Here is an 18,074-nt window from a genome sequence, read left to right as displayed (position 1 = left end):
CCCTCAGACTCCTGTATTGATGATCTTGCATAGCAGCTAACCTCTGCTCCTGTTCTCTCATAGACCTTTGCAATCTATTCGACCTATACCATTGGTACAGTCTCACTAAACCCCACAATATGATTATGCAAACCACTATTATGATGATTGGTTTTAATATGTACCAGATGATACTCTTCCCGAGATTGGCAAACCAACCTCCAACTTTACCCATCCCATGACCTACGTTTTCCCAGACATTTACCCTTGTTAGGTCCTCAATCTCTTGGTGTATCTTGGTTATATTCTGTATGCCCTTCTCAAGAGGTTTTGAATTGTCTGGAATGTAAGTGCAGCATTCCTGGACCTTCAAAGCCTTACAGACTCCGCCCTCTTTTGCTAGCAGAACGTCTAAGGCAAGACGGTTCTGAAGAACCATTGCCCTTATCGATTGCATCTCCCCTTCCACCAGCATCAATGATCTAGCCGTGCTGGCGGACAACCTATCTACAACCGTTGCCAGTCTCCTGATTTTGACATTATTCAGTATGATCCCTAGAAGAGGCATCACAGCACCAAATACATCTCCGACTATTTCGGCATCTCCTACATCTCGTCTCTTTCTGTCAGGTGTTTTCCCCTCTATTATTTCTAAGTCCTTTGCATGATATATTTTGGGAAAGACAATAGCCAAATAACATGAACCATACCAGTTATCAGGTAGCTTCACGTAGGCATTTCTTCCACATACAAAATACACATTAGGAATCACTTGCATTCCTTTTAGGAAATCCTTTGTATAGTACTCCAGTCGGAAAGCATGTTCACAGCTAACTTCTCCTACAAACACATTTTCATAATAAGTTTTACCTCGGTGTATACATAACTTCCCTTTCTGTGTGCGATCTAAAGCTATTGGACCGTTGCTACCCTTCTTTTTATGTGCCTTCTCCTCCTCGGTCCAATCTGTTTTCCATTGTCCTGACATTTTCAGAATCTTTTGTCTTCTGTACCTGTCATCCACTTGCCCTATAAACTTCTTCTCAATCTCTGACACTTTGCAAGTCAGATTATTTCTACGTGCATGTGAAGTATCCAATGTATTCCAAGGAAGAAAGAATTTCGCCAATCTATCTTCCTTCTTGTAGTAGTCCCATTTGTTCATTTGCTTATAGTTCGGGACTTCTGGTAATACTGAATCATAATTCGAGAAATAATACTCAAAGCTATCTCGACCATAAAATATGCTAAGTATTAAACTACATGAGATCCCATAAGTCAATGGAAGATGATGATACCTAATACCTTCGTCCACAGAAGCTGGTAGCTTCATGCAGACATAACAGTCCTTAGCCTCCATGACATCTATGTACTCATATAACAATTTGGCATATGCATTGGACTTAAAATTACCCTGCGACTCATCTACATGTAACCTACGGGCTTCGGCTGCTAGCAAAGCATTGTCCTTCTCTGATTTGTCCCTCGCCTTGCCAGCAGTAGCAGGTTTCGATGTCACTCCAGCCTCTGCATCTGTTGCCTTTGTTATACTCTCATGTCCCACTATATACGATACAGTAACCACTATGGCTATAAGAAAAATCACTACTGCTAAAAGCGTGCCTACTATGCATTTTGCCTTGCGGTTCGATCTACCGGCCTTTATGGTATCAAACAGTGTGGTCCTCCTTTCTGAAAAAGTCTCTTTCCTTGCTCCTTCAATCAATTTTCTTTGCGTTATTCAGTCTATTAAACACCCTTGGAAGCTGGTAAACTCTCTTTGCAATTCAGTCTCTTTAATTTCAACGACAGACAACCCTAGCCCTTCTCCGTCCACTAAATGAAATGTCCCTAATTTTCTTTTCTTCCACTAGGCGCTAGGTTAACTTCTCCCTTTGGTTTATTTACAAAAGTCCTTTAAGCATCTACGATAATTCGTGTTCCAGCGGCTCTAATAGCATATTCCAGCAATTCTAAAGAATGGTTTCCTCGTGTTCTGGTACTGGGTGACCCAAAGTTGGAAATTCTAATCTGTTCAGTACCAGATCTTTGATCCTGTTTAAATACAGAGGGATGGGGAGAGTGAACGTTAGCAACCCTTCAGTCTCAATTCCAGGTGTTAACAGTCTTACTTCCACCGTTACGATTGGATCAAGGTTGGTCACCTGCACTTCCCTCACCCTCCCGGATCTCTGTCCCCAAGACATCTGCCGCCAAGTAGGTCCACTCAGGAGTGGCGTATCTTCTGCAGGGCACACGTACCCTCCTTGGTCTTCTTGGACCCTCAGCTTCTGAGTCCACTGCACCTTCGTCTAGGTCTGAGTCTTCAGAAATGGGAACAAGAGTTCTCTCTGGATTTGCTCTCAGGCTTGGCCTTCTCCTCCTCTCCGGCCAGCTAGCCTCTCCACTCCTTGTTCTCCTGCTCCTTGTTCTTGCACTCGACTCTTGACCACTTGCAGCTTGATCAGTGTCTGATTCGTACTCCCAGCTACTTTCTCCTTCTGTGGCAACGTCAGTTTCGCTGGTGTATTGACCGTCCTCGGCCTGGTCAGACACGCTCCCAGTCTCTTCTGGCACCTCTACAGCTTGACTGGTCCCCTCTGTGGATTCTCCGTTTTCAGCTGGATCTTCATCCGAGAGAGGAGCTGTTTCTTCCGGAGGTGCTGGAACTCTTCGGGTGTGTGAGGCGTGGATCCAGTTGGGCAAGCCTCCACACTTCACTGCAGTGTTCGTTACCAGTATGATCTGGTAGGGCCCTCGCCAGCGCACGTCTAAGCAATTCTTCCTGACGTGTTTCTTCACCACGACCCAATCACCAGGGCACAGATCGTGGCACAAGTCTTGGGACGATGGAACTTCAGCAGCCCGCACCTGAAGAGACACAGAATGAATGGCGTCAGAGAGTCCCTTACAATAGTCCAGAATCAGATCATCTGTGATATTCAACAGAGCAGTGGTTGGAACTGATGGCAGTCTCATAGCCCTCCCCATTAGGACTTCATGTGGAGAGAGACCTGTTCTCCTGTCTGGTGTACTACGTATGCTCATAAGGACCAGTGGCAGTGCATCAGGCCAGCTCAAGGATGTCGATGAACAAACTTTGGCAATTCGGGACTTAATCGTGCTGTTTATCTGCTCCACAATTCCTGAAGCTTCCGGTCGATAACTACAGTGCAATTTCTGGTCTATATTTAGGGCTGAGCAAAGCATCTTCACAATTTCGCTGTTGAAATGTGATCCCCTATCTGATTCCAAAGAGGCCGGCACCCCGAAGCGCGGTATCAGTTCCCTAAGCAACAATTTTGCTACTGTGAGCGTGTCACACCTGCGTGTGGGGTAAGCCTCAACCCATCTGGAAAAAATGCAGACAACCACCAGGACGTATCTGAGGCGGTTACACCTTGGCATTTCAATGAAGTCTAGTTGCATCCTATTGAAGGGCCCCCCAGACCTCCCTATGTGACTCAAAGTGACTGGTGTTCTCTTTCCCACATTCAGTTGTTGGCAGATCACGCAACGTTGACATACTGCTTCTGCCGCTACTCTAAACTTGGGGTTGTACCAGGTTTGCCTGAATACCCTCACCATAGCATCTCTACCTATGTGTGCTGGCCCATGTATTCTCCTTGCCATTGGACTAACTAGTTCGTTTGGTAATACTGCTCTCCCATCTGCGGAGACCCAAAAGTCCATTTCACTCTTTGTACAACCTGCAGTTTCCCATGTCTTTTTCTCGAAGTCAGGTGCATTCTCTTGTATACATTTTAACTCATCCCAAGTGTCAACAGTTTCCAACAACATGGTTAATTCGGTCCTTTCCTGAATCCCACTCACTTCCACCTCTGTAAAGGAATATCCTTGTTATGCACAGTAGCGTGCAACCTCGTCGGCATACCTATTGCCTTGTGACACAAAATCGGTATTTCTAGTGTGAGCTGTGCATTTTACAACGGCAATGGCTGCCGGACCCTGTAGTGCTTCTAACAACAGTTGAACAAATTCCCCATTGCGAATAGGTGAACCTAAAGAGGTCATGTAACCTCTTTGAGACCATAATTGCCCGTAGTCATGAACTACCCCGAAACCATACTGGCTATCGGTGTAAATGGTGACTCGAATTTTGTTACCTGCTAAACAGGCGCGTGTCAATGCAATGATTTCAGCTACCTGAGCGGAGTGTACTCCTTCCAGGCAAGCGGCTTCCACAACTCCGGTAATGGTGCAAACGGCATAAGCTGCTCTCAGCTGACCAATATCATCTCTTACGCATGAGCCATCAACAAAGAATACTTCATCGGGGTCAGTCAATGGCTCATCTACGATATCTGGTCTTGGTTTGGTGCATAGTTCAGTCACATCAAGGCAATCATGATCTGTACATACATCATCATCAATGTCATTTGGAAGTGGCATCAAAGTGGCAGGATTCAAAACAGAGCATCTCTTAAGGGTCACGTTCTCTGCAGCAAGAATGACTTGCTCATAGCGCGTGAGCCTGCTATTTGTCAGATGCTGTGTCTTGGTCCTGGTCATCAACAGTTCAACAGAATGCGGTACATACACCACTAACTGGTGTCCCATTACGATATTTTCACACCTCTCAATGCTGACACCCGTTGCAGCAACGGATTTAAGACATCCGGGCAACGCTGCGGCTACTGGATCTAGGGTAGCCGAAAAGTAAGCAACTGGTCTACGGGCATTTCCGTGGATTTGGACCAAAACTGACAAAGCACAACCTTCCCTCTCACAACAGTAAAGTAAGAATGGCTTCTCGTAATCCGGCATTCCTAGGGCAGGGGCACGACACAAGTCCTCCCTCAACTGCAGGAATGCCATCAAACAATCCTTGTCCCATGGTACCGGATCACTCACCTCCTTGTGCGTCAGTTTTTGTAAAGGTTTCGCTTTCAGTGAAAAGTTAGCTATCCACTGTCGGCAATAACCAACCATTCCTAGAAACATCCTTACTTCTCTCTGTGTCGTGGGCGAATTCATTTTCATGATCGCCTCTATCCTATCTGGTGACACCTTTCGTTTTCCCTTTTCAATTCTGTGACCCAAGTACTGTACTTCTGTCAAACAGTACTGTAATTTGCTCGGAGACACCTTGTGTCCGTTTTCAGCCAAGTGATTCAGTAAGGTGATGGTGTCTATTTTGCAAGCTTCCTCCGTTTCTGACGCTACAAGTAGGTCGTCTATGTACTGGACCAGAACCGAGTTCTGTGGCAGTACTAGACTTTCAAGATTTTTCTTCAACAGCTGGTTAAAAATTGATGGGCTTTCTGTATACCCCTGTGGGATACGACACCATGTTAATACGCGATTCTCCAGCTTAAAAGCGAAAAGAAATTGGCTATCTTCATCTAATGGGATTGAAAAGAAAGCCTGACAAAGGTCTATCACTGTGAACCACTCAGCTTGGAATGGTATCTGAAATAATATCACTGATGGATTCGGTACCACTGGACAGCATGAAACAACTATGTTATTAATCTTTTGAAGGTCCTGCACTATCCTGAATTTCCCACTAGGTTTCTGCAAACCCATAATCGGGGAGTTACATGGACTGCCCACGATTTCTTTCAGTATTCCTTGTTTAATCATGGATTCGATCACGGGTTTTATTCCTGCAATCGTCTCTGGGGTCAATTTGTATTGTGGCGTTCTGGGATATTCGACATTTGGTTTTACCATGATTTTCACTGGTTCCACTCCTTTGATCAGTCCTATCTCCTCCCCAGTGAAATCCCACACTTCAGATGACACCGCACCTCTCAAGTCCCATGGAAGCTCCTCCACCGTCAAGGTAGGATATAGCTCCACGCATACCTGCGAGTTTGCAACCATAAAATCGGCATCATCATCGTTAGTCTGCACTTCTACTCCTTGGGGTGTGCAATATATAGTACAATTTAGTTTGCATAACAAGTCTCTTCCTAACAGACACACAGGGCTAGAATCACAAACCACAAACTGGTGCTCATCACTGTATTTCCCTATTTTCACCGACACTGGTTCGGTCAGAGGATTTGTCATTCTCTTATTTGCAACTCCCACCACTTGAATTGTTTCTCCTGACATTGGCAGACCTGGGACTACTGCTGATCTCAGAGTGGATCAAGTGGCCCCCGTGTCCACCAAAAAGGTCGTAGGACACCCTGCTACTTCGGCCTCCACGTATGGTCCCCTCTGGTCCACCTCTAAAACTGCCCCGAGGGTACAATCCTCCTCTCTATCCACTCGCTGTCCCGTAAGGGGATCAATATAATAACACTCTTCTCCTCCTACAAAAAGAGGCATCTGCCTATAGGTCTTTCCCCCTGTCGCAATTCTGGGTGGTTGAGGGAACTGGGCTCGAGGAGTCGGGGTCCCCCCTTCGACCATCTTTCCCTTGTGTATCGTTGTCCCCTTCGCCAGACTGCTCTGGACTTCTTCCTCCTCTGGTTCTAGTTCTCCAGTCTCGATATTATAGGGGCACTCGCGTTTCCAATGCCCCACCTCGTTACACTGGTGACATCTGGTCGTCTTTTTCAATGTCGCAATATCTACCCTCGGGCTCTGTTTTTCCTCATCGTCTTTATTCTGATTATTTTGCTTCCTTCCTAATGTCCCTGTTCCCTGTTGCCGCTGTCCACCCTTTCCAGCCGACTGTATCTGCACCAACATCAGTTTCTCCTTACGTTTCTTTGCTTTGGAGTCTATTTCATCACTGCAGTACCTTGCATATCTCAAAATTTCATCTAATGGTTTGTTTTGCCAACAAATTAAATGCTGCTGGATCATCAAACTAATATCAGGTCTCAATCCCAGAACGAACTTTGACACAAACTGTCCTATGTCTCTAGGATCCATTACATCCAACCCACTGTACTGTTTGAACGCTTTCAGCAATCTCTCATAATACTCATGGACAGTCTCTTTAGGTTCTTGGGTGGTCCGATCTATCTTAACCCAGTCTATGTCCTGCAACGGCACCTTATCCTTCAGCCATGCCATTACCCTTTCGTACTTTTCCATGACTTTTTCTGATGGTCCGTTTTCTGGGCATCCCTATCCGGTTCGGATGTTGGCCATTCAACGCTAACCTTGCATGCTGTCCACAAGTCCCCTGGTACTACAATGTCAAACAGGGTGTTCAGGTCAACCCACAGTACTTTGGATATCTTTACGAACCTCTCTACCTGCTTATACCACTCCACGGGGTTCTACCTCAGCTTAGGAAAAGAATTGGTAAATGCCGCTAAGTCCCCTCTACTCCAGGGCACATGCACATAGCTTCCATTCGCGATTTCTCGCAAAGGGTAAGCTTCCATTCTCTGTGGCCCTCCCTCTGGGGACATCCCAATTGTGCTCCTCCTGACGGTCCCTCTCTTGGACCATCTTTCCTCCCATTTATCCAAATCTCTCCACGTTCTTATACCCATGATCAGTTCTTTTATGTGTGTTTTCAACCCGATCGTCCTCCTCTCGTCTAAATCCTGATCCGTGCAATGCAGCCTATGGTTACCCTGTAATGCTTTAGTCCTTGATAGGTCTACCATGTACCTGTCTGCCAATTCAGATAGCCTTTCATGTACTGCCCTCGCCTTCCGAGTAACATCTTTTGCTATAAACAGTACCTCATCTTGTTCGTACAGGTCGATCCTCTCCATTGGCAATGTGCCGTCTATTATTTCATCTAAGTCCGATTTTTGGCTGGTTACATCAAGTCTCCTTGCCTTTATCTCAGATCTTAGTACCTCATTCTTAGATGGTCCATTTACATTCCTCCCGTCCCAACTCCGAGTCCTACGCCTAGGCTCAGGTGAGTTATGAGGAGTCCTCCCTTGTTCCCATCTTTCTAAATCCCATGCTCTTCCATCTTCCCTCGGTGGGTGGTGGAACAATGCTCTATTCCCCACCATCCCGTTCAGTCTCTTCGGTTCAGCCTCTCTAGACACACGATAAGATCCTCCACTATTCTCTAAGCCTTCGCAATTCCCTTGCTGTCTAGTGTCACTCAGTACCTGATAAGGTCCCTCACAGCTCTCCATGTTCCCGCGATCCCGTCCGTGATCACTGGATGCATGGTGAGACCCCTCGCGACTCTCCATACTCCCGCGACTCCAATGTTGTACATTTTCGCCAGGTGTGTGATGAGTGCACCTGAAGCTGTTCCTGTACTCCTGCGTTATTCGATCTCCTTCGCTGTGAGTGGGGCGAGGCACCCCTCCACATCCTGTACTCCTATCTTCATGCATTTGTCTATTTCCACCAGTGGTATGGCGGGTATCTCCTTTACTTTCCTGACTCTTCCCGTCCCACTCTGGGCCGCTTTCGCCAGCCCCACAGTGAGACAAGGTCCTGCTGTCTCGGCTTCCCCATTCGGCTTCCGCTTCTATCCTGTTATTCTGAGTCTCTACGGCAGCATCCCATTCCTTCAAGTACTCCCTTAACTCCTTAAAGGACTTCGGTCGTGGTCCCCTTAGATCTGTCAGCCCTCTCTGACCCTCTTGGTCTATTATGGGATCCCCTGTTTGGTTTAACGGAGTGCTCAAATCTCTTGGACCTGACAACTGCCTCTGGGAATTAATTGTGTTGTTCCTATTCTCCATTTCTGCTCTCTCCTTATCTAACCGCACCTGTTCTTCCTCTCGTGCTCTCTCTGGGTTGTAGATCGACACTACAGGACCTATGGTGACAGGTACTTGGAGAGCGTCCGGCAGTTGGTAGGACTTGGCACGCTCTGTTTCTGCCACCTTTTGCACCACAAACCTTCCGACTACTCTCTGTACTGGACTAGGTTGAGGTATTTCCTCACCCTTGGTGGGTTCCCAATCGGTTATAGGGAGTGGTCTATACTCCCCTTTACCAGCCCCGTCCCCCTTTTGGAGCTCGGGACGTTCCATTTCTCTATTGTACGGAGGTGGTCTGTCCATCAATAACCTATTTATCAGGCTGTCCTCTGTCTCGCTCTCATCATCCTCCTCTGGTGGTTTCTTGTCTCCTGTGACTTCTATCACTGGGTACAGTTTATCTGCTTCGATTCTCTGCACTCTCCACTTTTTAGCTTCTTCATCCCATTTGGCATCCTGCACTGCTCTTACCGATCATTTCACTCTTTCTTGACGCCTGTTCAAACTCCGGTCGTATGCCGCCCTGAACCACGCATTAAGGGCTTCAAACTGTGTTGGTCTGGGCAGGGGTCTAGTTGCGGTCATAACTGCTTTTAACTGGTGTAATGCTTCTAATCTAAACGTTCCGTATTTCGGAAACGTCAATTCCTCGCTCCCCTCTGTCATCTTACTCCACTCAGAAATCCACAGTATAGTATGTAGCCCGACATTCACAGCCATATAATGAGCTGGTGTACCCTCTGGCGGGGCCTCTTCCCCGTCATAAGAATTCCTTCTGTCTCTCTTAAAGATCGCCCTTAGACATTTAAAACACTTCATGTTCAAAATCTACAATTTTCCTTAATTCTCTTCCTTTGTTTACTTCCTGATGACAACCTACCAATCCCTGCGCGGCTCTCGCTACCTGTCCTATCACAGCGCGGCTCTACACCAACCGGCCTATCACAGCGCGGCTCTTGTCTTACGTCACTCGCCTCCCCTTTGCAGCAGTTCCCCTCCTTTCTCAGCTCGTCTCCCGGTCATGCATGCGTCCCATTCATACACCGAAAAATGACTACTTCCGACCAAGCTATCACTTTTCCCCGACTGTACGTCCACAGTCTTACTGTAATTGTCACCTCAACTGACGAAACGTCTTCCGTAACGTTCAGACGATCGCCTTAACTGATAGGTTACTTACACACAGTAAACGTCCGACCAGCGTCCGTTACTCATACACTCACTCTCACGTTCCCCCTATCACGGTCCTGCGGGCGATCAATGGTACCTCATGACCCCCTTCACAATGGTAGACAATTACTCTGGATGTCCGATACACCCGAACCACTTAAGTTCCTCTTCTGAACCTAAGATTTTCACCAGGTTGCGCGCGCTCACAACCGTCTCATTCACACTACAGGCATTCAACTCCGCTTGACATTACGACACATGTACAACACAAAACACCGCAATCTGACAACGCATGACCCTTTATACTCACTCTCGACCGTTTCTGCTGCTTTTCTCTCTCGCACCGTCAGCACCTTCTTCGGCAGGTGGCTCTTCTTCTGGTCATCGATCACTAAGGGCCTTGGGGTAATCTTAACCTAATCTAGGTCGCCTTCCTCAAGAAGACAACCATCTTTACTCTGCTACCAACTGGGAAAGTGAGATTTTAGATCAATTGTCAGATCACTCCAACTCCTATCTCACTTAAATCATTTGGATCGATTGTTGCCTGTCATTGAGTAAAAGGCAACCCTACATCAGGTCAAACCAGCCCCAAAACTGACACAACTCTAAAGAACCACTTACTACGGATAAGTTTTGAAGTTTTATTGTAAAGCAAGAGTTAGCTGAAGGTATAAACATCTCAATATCAGGTTCAAAAGGTACACTGGCATCAACAGAAACATAAATTCTCTGAATGATCTCAAACGACAGAAAAATACAACCAATGCCAATTCAAGAATCAGTAAGTTTGCCAATATAGACACAAGCTGAAGCTTGCGAGACATTTACAGAATGAAGTAAATCAAGTTAGACTGTCCCTACGCTGAACTAAGTGACATCCCTACTTAGCAGAGTCTAATCCTAAAAAGGTGTCAGCCGTGGTGACTTCCAAAGAAGATCACGCACTTCTCTTAGTCTTAGATGAAACCCTATGCATAGCAGTCATGTCCTCTCTGCCTACCCATCCGCTCTCTTAGGGTCCTCAGGCCGTCTGCTCTCTCTCCTCCCAAGGGTGCTGTCCCTAATACAAAATCACAGTATGGGTGGAACGCCCCTCTGAGACGCCCACCACGTACACAATTCACGTGTCCTCGCTTCTGGTTTTTTCCATGATTTCACTTCTTTGAGCCGCCTGTTAAAGTTGACCTTGCTTCCCAGGCTCCGTCTCCAGCATGCTGGTACCCCCATGACATTCCAGTAGACTCCTCCGGACCGAGCCTATCTCCTCAGACAGAGCTCTATTCATCAAGCTCTTGATTGGTACCCCCTCGCACCTGCAAACAGACACTCTGGAGCAGGGCCCCAAATTCCAGGCTCCCCTTATCAGGCTAGGCCATAAAAACTTCGACCAGCATTAGCAATTTATTTTAACGAGGCTCGACTTTAACTAACACGTGCAGATCAAAGAGGACACTTTATCTTTCCAGGCCTACTAAATTACGTGCAGTAGCCTGCACCCTATGAACCATTATTTCTTAGCTTAAAATAATATGCTAACACACCACACTCTGATTATATGAAACACTTCTATAAAACATAGCCTTTAACATGCAAGCAGAAATCATTGAATAATAGTGAGTCCATGTTACATGAAAGATGCAATTGTACATTTCGTTCTTATACAGTGCCACGAGGTCTGCACGTTTCTTCATTTTGCATATTACATCCTTCTTCATTTAGCAGCTACATAACATGGAACCTGATTAACACTTCTAACAATTCTAAACATTTCCACACATCTCTATATTAGCCCACACTCTATAGGTGCTCTCTATATTTAACAAAGCAATCGTGAGTAAATGCGGATACATATTTTCATTTTTCTAGTTACCTTAACTAACTTACGCAACTGGTTTGTAAATATGGCGTATTCATACATTTCATTCAAATTGCGCTCTCTCAATGTCATCTTGGAAGCCCATTACATTGGGAACCAATTAAAACATAGGAGCAGAATTACAAGGCCCTAGCTACATCTTTACGACACTGTTGCATCACTTCTGTGATGTAGCAGCATCGTAAACAATGTGCCACTATGCAACCTATTTACAAAGTGACGCATCTAGGGAGATGCATCACATTGTAAAGCCCTGCGCTACATTATACCAGGGTCAGGTATAATGTATGCAGGGTGGGCGTTCCGTCGCAAGGAAGCCCCGTAAAAGTGATGCAGCGAAATCTACAAGATTTCACTGAGTCACTTTTACGACCGCGCTGCATCAAAACCATATGCCTAATTGTAGCCGGCGTAAGGTGTGAAGCAGCACAGCAAGTATAGGCTGCCCCTGAGCAGTCCTTGCATCACGGTGCGCTGCATTGTAAATGCAGCGCATCCATGGTGGCGCAAGGGTTTTTTTACGTCACGCAAAATAACTAGCGCATCCCTGCTAATATGCAGGGATACGCCAGTTATTGTAAAGCTGCCCCATAGTCTCCAACACCTTCTGAAAAATGGCTGAGGATGATGCCAAATCCAATGGCATTCTCTTAAATCTATAAATGCCAGCAGGAGTTGCAAATTATGTTAAATGTCGGCTTTCCCTCTGCATGGTGATTTGGTGCTAGGCATATGACATGTCCAGAAAGGCAAAAAAAACACTCTTCAATGAATCTAACATCTCAGTAATGTTGGGTAATGAATACCTATACACCCAAATTGTCTTGTTCAAATCCCTCAAATCAATACACATTGTGAGGGTAACATTTCTCTTACCGGTTAACACTACGGGGACAACCACTCCGAACTCTAAATAGGCTTGATGATCCCATGCTGACATAGGAATTCCAGCCCTTGACTCAATTCCTTCCTCATGGCAAAAGGCACTTGGCTGGGTTTGCAAAGCACTGGCTGGGAACCCTCCTTCAAAATTATGCAAAGGGAAAAAGCAATGAGATAAAACAGACCTAACGGTGATCACTTCCTCTTGACAGCACCTAATATCCAATAGCCCTATCTATATTTCCCGTTTTTCCCTAAATGTTAAAGAAGGGGAATCCTGTGCACACTGAGTAGCACCCACCGTCACGGTGCCTAATCCCTAGGGAATTCTAACTTATTTTTACATCAGCAAAGGTGCACCACAAACAATAGTGTGTCAAAGTATATTTTACAAAGAATCACAGGCGATGATTTTCCTTTTTGGATTTCCAATCTTTATTCAACAAATGGAGTACCACACAGCCGACGCGTTTCGTCCCTCGCAGGGGACTTCTTCAGGGCTGTTAAATCAAACCAAACATAGGCAAAGTGTGAGAGATAAACTCCTATTTCCTTTTCTACATTTAGCACCTCTATATACATAATTTACATAATTTTTAAGCAATATAATCCAAGTTTAAAAAAATGTCCTTTAAAACAGACATAAGAGTGTAGGTATTTACAGTGCACAATCCACATACAAAGTCTAAAAAATCCCAGGTTCCAAACCCCCGGGAAAATTCTTTCAACGGAAGAACAGACAGTTTGAAAAATTTGAAAAAATGGGAGGCCTATGCCACCTGCACCCCCCTATCAGACATCCAGCATCCATATTACATAGCGCATTTGTTTGAACTTTAAGCAAGACGCAGAGGATAATTATATGCAGTCACATTTCTACAAGGGCGGATGGACATGGACAGTCAAAAAAGGCGGAAATATTTCACCTTCAATATACATTTCAAAAAGAAATAGCATGATCTATAAGACCGTCCATCTCCTATATGCTTGACAGAGCAAGAAAAGATGGAGTTTCAGATATAAGCAGACCTGGGAGACTAGGAAATTGTGGCGGGTGGTTGTATTCAGCGAGAGCCCATCTAATAATGTACGAAGTAAGTTGATGACATAAGTTTCAGATATAAGCAGACCTGGGAGACTAGGAAATTGTGGCGGATGGTTGTATTCAGCGAGAGCCCATGTAATAATGTACAAAGTAAGTTGATGACATAAGAGCAAATAGACGGTCCAAAACAATTTATGTACCTTGTTATAGTTAATGTTGACCTCAAAGTATGGAGAACTGCTATTCTGAAAGTCGGTATTCCTCCGGCCTCAAGTGTCTAGATATGTTGTAGAAAAGACAAAAATAATTGCAGGAGCATGTAAGCTAAGATGTCTTAACTGTCTTGGACAATGGAACTAAGCAGTCCTTAAAAGACATCACTGGTAAAATCCGTAAACAAAGGGAAGAGCAATACCTTAATGTTTTATATTTGGGCAAGACAATTATTCAGGGATATCTCTTGTCTCAGGGAAAAGTCAAAGATAGCGTGTATCACCAGTCGCTGGAGAGAGATCAAAAAAGGTAGGTGTCTGCAATGGCAATGGTTCAGAATAAATGGGGAGAACTATAACCCTGTCTGATCATAACGGACTAATTGTCCCAACATCAAAGATGTTATATGCATGACAACAAAGAACATGTATAAGGTCAATACCTTCTCAACATGGATCAGGTCCGTGGTGGTTCAAGGTGCTTTTAAGAAGACCATGGAGATGTAGTATATCACCAGACACGGGCTGATTCAAAATGTGTGAATTCAAAAACCTACAAAATTGGAAGGACAAGGTAAGCAATCTATTTATCAACATGTAAGCATGTGTGTGAAAAATTAAATCATAAAGAAATGTAGGTTTGCAAAAGTGGTGGGACATGAGCTGCTCATGACAATACAATAGGGTAAAATCTGAACTTCACAGATCAATAACAGGGACAGGGACATGAGCTGCTCATGACAATACAATAAGGTAAAATCTGAACTTCACAGATCAGTAACATGATGTGGGAATACCCAGGGGGAATTAATAAAATACCAGCCTGGATGCACATAATCTAGAATAAAAAGTGCAATATTCCAGAGATAACTAAAGGTGATTGCTCAAAGAGGTAGAGTAACCCCATAACCTTAATCTAAGGAGGTCCAAGTTAGAACTTAGAGTTTTCTTACCAGTCTTAATAGGACTGTTATGTGAATATCAAAGGGGGTCCACCGTCCGAAACGCGATAAATCCTCTGGATGCCCGTAAAAGACATGCTAATGTGGGCTCTATATATACCTGTCTTAACAAGGACAATGCCAGGCATCTGTGTAGCCTGCAAGGTCCAAACCATAACATGGCAAGATCGCAAATACGGCAGCCATTTTACTACGGGCCAGAGTAGAGGCAAAGGAGAAATAAAGATGCCACGTTAAGCGTAAATAAAATGCCAGGTACCCCCACAACTTGTTTAAATTAAACAAGGTACAGAATTCTTAATTAAGGAAGCAATAGAAAGAAACATAGGAAGTTGTGTATGTAAATCAAGAATTTAGAATTTGCAGTTTAAAACATGCATACAAAAGATAAAACAGTGTAGAACAACCAGAACCTTAGCAAAGTAAAATTTCTTCCAAATGAGAAATTCCATGATTAATCTACTTTTATTTATAAATCTACTTTAGCTCATACAAATAAGGGACAACTAGCCCATTAAATCAATGGCAAACTAGCCGAGCGACGGACCTATTCATGTCACGTGGCCCAAGTAGGTGACCTCAGCAGCCATATTGTGACGGGTTAGATAATAGTAAGGGCTGCCCAACGAAAAGTTGTTAGGCACCAAAAATAAGGTTCCATGACGAGGTATGCTCTAATAATTGACAAAAAAACAGTAGACAGCAAGGGAGCACATATATGTTCTGGGGCAGTAAGAAGGGCACTGATGGGAATAAAGTTTGCCCAATATTCCAACATAAAGTATCCATGTTCCCTAACTTTAAATGGTATATCAACCAACCTACATGAGCTTGCGGGGACCAGAGTTGAGGCTAGTCCACGTGAGTCCTCACCATTGCATTTTAAAGCAAATCACCAAGCTCCTTTGAGTCAACCCTATAAATAGCCAAAGAATGAACCCATTAATATGAGCAAGGAATATAAAGGGGGGATACAAATCAGAAGAGTGTCTGAGCCAAAAACTCCATGCCCCAGTGTCTGTCAACTAAGATATGTGACTGTAATGAATACATAGCCTCGTGGCCAATGAAGTAGCACATGAGGACCAACAAAAGGAAATTATCCATAAGAAAAAAGTTGTTGAGCAACTGTAAGGAAAAGGGGGAAACAGAGGAGAAGAAACAGAAAATAAAAAATACACAAAAACAAACTCATTGTTTACTTATTTGCCAACCTTAGAAAGTTGCGCACAATCTATTTACATTACGATACTGATTCTGCACTCTAGAGGATGCCAGCTTGGTTACATAGACAACACTCAAGAAACACTGCATCATATCTATATGTGTAAAACAGCTAAAGACCCATCAGCCTGTTAACATAAAGGGTGTTGAGAATGTTACGGGGACAGAATGGATAGGATCTCCTTACAACATCAATCATCCATATAGGTCCTAGATAAAAGTGGGCCTTTTTAACTTGGTAAATTGTTAATTACAGGAAGTGATGTAATTCATCTTCTATGTTGAAACCCTGTTCCATGCAGCACAGTCTACATATCCATCCTGCCTCACGTTGTCTTAGGGCCAGCACCCTATTACCACCTCTAGGGTGAGCTGGCTCATGATCGATGCCAAGGAACCAGACGTTTTCTTCAGCTTCATGTTTCTCCTGCATATGGTAAGTGAGCGGATACCCTAGGTCCCCGTTGCATCTTGCTCGTACGTGTTCCTGTATCCGCACTATCAGAGCTCTTTTGGTGCTCCCCACGTAAATTTCATTGCAGGCACATCCCAGGACATATGTAACGTATTTTGTGTTACAATTGATCAAATGGTCAATAGTTATTTTCTTTTTAACATTGAAACAGAACTCTTTAGTTCTATTCTTGCCTAGTTTAAACATGTTACAGTCATTACATGTGTAGAAGCCTTTTGTGGTGGTTGTTAATCAACACGATTTTCTAGGGGACACTACGTAACTGGGGCATAGGATGTTACGGAGGTTTTTACCCCTTATGTAACAAACCTTTGGTTTCGGTGTAACTGAACATTGCAGTGTAGGTACATCTGAGAGCAGGTGCCAGTGCTTCCTTAAAATGTTATACACTTTGTTGCTCCGATCTGTAAACTGGGTACTAAAGGCCACCGGCCTGTTAGCGGTATTTCTGACAGTGGTGAGGCTAACGTGGTTTTTCTCTTAACTTGCATCACTTTTCTATTAGCCTTTCTTAGTGTGTTTGCCGGGTATCCTCTCTCCAGGAAGCGTTGTTCAGTTTCCATGATACTAGAGAGAAATGTCTCTTCTGTACTACAATTGCGGCGCATACGGATCATTTCCGCGTACGGGATGTTATCGATAACATGTTGGGGATGGGAACTATCATATTGTAATACACTATTACATGCGGTAGCCTTTCGATGTGTGCGTCTATGGATAATGTTATCCTGAATGAAAAATGTGACATCCAGGAAATTGATTGACTGTTGGGCATGTTCCATTGTGAAATGAACGTTAAATGGATTGTCATTTAGGAAGTCAAAATAAGACATGAGTTCAGGGGCAGGCCCATCCCAGATCATGATTACATCATCGATGTACCTGCCCCAGAAAACCACATGCTCAATCCACTTAGACGCATGACGTCCCCAGGCATGCTCCCGATCAAACCAGCCCATGAAAAGGCCGGCATAAGCGGGAGCAAACCGGGAACCCATGGCTGTCCCCTGTGTTTGGTGATACCACTTCGAGTCGTGGAGGAAGAAATTCTTTGACAATATGAGTTCGGCCATTTCAAGCAGGACACCATTATGTAATAAGTGGTCCGCTGTTCTTTTTTCCAAAAAGAATTCAAGTGCCCTTATACCAAATTCTTTTTTGATACAGGTGTATAAGCTGACCACGTCAAGGGTGACAAAGATTAAGGTCTCAGACCAAGTAAAGCCCTCAAATTTTCCCAGGATGTCCTTTGTGTCTTTTATATAGGCAGGGAGGTTTTGTACCCTCGGTTGTATGAAGGTATCCACATATTCAGATAGTTTTTGAGGTGGTGAATTGACACCAGAAATGATAGGGCCGCCAGGTGGAAAAGGGCTGCCCTTGTGGATTTTGGGCAAGATGTAAGTACAAGGATAGGAAGTAGCCTCGACCGTGAGGTATCGGCACTCTTCCTCACTGAGGAGACCCCCCTACCTCCATTCCGCTAGTCTCATGTTAATGTGGCTAGCCAATGCTTCTGTTGGATTACCAGTTAATCTTGTATAACAAGTGGTGTTGGATAGTTGTCGATCTCTTTCACCATATAGTCATTTCTTTCCATGAGGACAACGTTCCCACCTTTATCCGCC

At 44.5% G+C, this 18,074-nt stretch overlaps 1 pseudogene; it reads right to left on the bottom strand.

The window, feature by feature from the left end:
* Positions 1-16,307: 16,307 nt before the first annotated feature.
* On the bottom strand, positions 16,308-17,444 carry LOC147722561 (uncharacterized; annotated as a pseudogene).
* Between the last annotated feature and the right edge of the window lie 630 nt (positions 17,445-18,074).

Source organism: Lissotriton vulgaris, chromosome 4_1, assembly GCF_964263255.1.
Source record: "Lissotriton vulgaris chromosome 4_1, aLisVul1.2, whole genome shotgun sequence".
NCBI lineage: Eukaryota > Metazoa > Chordata > Amphibia > Caudata > Salamandridae > Lissotriton > Lissotriton vulgaris.
This window is presented reverse-complemented; position numbering and strand designations above follow the sequence as displayed.